Source organism: Solanum pennellii, chromosome 6 (genome assembly GCF_001406875.1).
Source record: "Solanum pennellii chromosome 6, SPENNV200".
In the NCBI taxonomy this organism is placed as follows: domain Eukaryota; kingdom Viridiplantae; phylum Streptophyta; class Magnoliopsida; order Solanales; family Solanaceae; genus Solanum; species Solanum pennellii.
The window spans coordinates 39,506,977-39,509,045 of NC_028642.1; positions in this window are offsets into that span (position 1 = coordinate 39,506,977).

Below are 2,069 nucleotides of genomic sequence, written 5' to 3' on the forward strand. Positions count from 1 at the left end.
AAAACAATTGGTAACCTTTTACATAAATATTTATAACCCCTTCGGTTGTAGTGATTTATAGTCTCAATATTTATTTTCAATTCATCCGAAACTTAAAAAATTTCTTTTGAGACTTACTACAACCCCATTATTATTCCTCTGATAATATCACAACTCGTTAGAGCTTGCTATTAATTTTGTGTACTATCACATATTGCATGACACCATCCCTATTGTGAGCATCTCCTTCAAGGAGAAATTATATCATTATTGTCATGGTCAAAACATTACGAGCAAGACATGTTTCTTGCTTTACTTTTGTTGTACCATAGGTACACAACCAATGACAAATTTGTATTGTCACACAATAATGACCACAACCCTTATAGGTAAGAACTATTTCTTTCTTTTGCCCTTTCGATAGTTCATAACAAACATACCATAATATTCATGACGTATAAACGCACAAGACCATTGACCGTTCATGTCAAATAAAATTTATATATTTCTCTCAAACCTCCCGTGGAGATGAGATGTGGCATATATCATTTTTTTCTCAAACCTTCCATAAATGTGAGTTGTGGCATATATCCAACCCATAATGATTTTATCACATCTTGACCCATTCTCTTATAGAATGGTCGAGCATTCACGATACTCATCACAAGTCACATTCTCTTCAAGGAATGGACTAATCATTCATATGTACTTCATTAATTTGCATTATAAGCACATTGTCATGGCTTTAAAATTCATCATATTTCCATGACACACCTCAACATCACTTTGAAAGATCAAGTGTACCATCACTTTATCTTCTTGTCTTTTGATGGGGGATTTATAAACTTGTCAAATTATTGGGTCGATAATATTCAGAAGTCCAATGACCTTTAATACCATTTTGATAATAAATATTGTCTTCACATTTTGAAGGACTATTTGGAGAACCCATAGTGTTCTTCCTTTTATAATTACCACAATGATGACTACTATAATTCCGTCCCTTCACGTCCTTTTTCATATCGTTAATCATTTGTCATCTTTCAGACTAATTATTTACTGCTACCATTCATACGATAGAATGGAGCAAGTCAACATTGGACTTCAAAGTTATCATATGTTGCTACCACATTCTTTTCAAGGAATGAAGCAAATTCAATAGGACGAATTTCAAGGCTTTTCATCAAAGCCTTAGTCATCATTATATCATCACTATAGTGCATTGACTCCAACTCTATGTCTTATCCATATAAGGTGTGTTAGGCCAAATTATATGGGACTTGAACCCAATCCTTATCATCATGGTGCATCAAAACTCAAATTGATGTCTTACCCCCTTGGTGCGATAGAATTTGAATTTATCGTTTTATCCTCAAATATTTTTCATTATGTGCATTCGGACTTTACCAGATGTCTTACCCTTTTGGTGCGATGGGACTTGAATTCATCGTCTTACCCTTCAACCAATGTCATATAAGTCAATACCAATAGAACTCAACCATGAGCCTTTAAATGAAATCAAGAATTATAGAAGCAAATTTAGTCAAAATAAGTTTGAGAGTTTTCTCACTTCTAACAATTATAAATATTAATAAGCTCCTCATAATTAACACTTAGAAAATCAACATGAATATTTACTTCTCTATCCTTCAGTTCTTTTCTGAAACGAAAAACTGTTAGTATAATCATAAACCAATGTATAAAATTGTTAAAGTAAAACAAACCAATATGTTTTACATTTTCATATATCACATATATACTAAAATAAATTATTAGTATAAGAGGAATTTTTGAAAATATAAATATGTAACAAGAAAAAATAAATAAAACATGTTCCTGCTCACAAGTGTTTCAACTATAACACTTTTGCGAAGTGCTATAACCTTTAGAGCATACTCGTGCTGATAACGTTGTCACGACCCAAAACCGAGCCGCGACTGGCACCCACATTTACCCTCCTATGTGAGCGAACCAACCAATCTAAACCTTAACATTTCAATTTAATATCAACATAAAGCAATGCGGAAGACATAAACTCATTAATAAAAGACAATTCAATAACTTCTAAAATTCAACATCTATTATTTCCC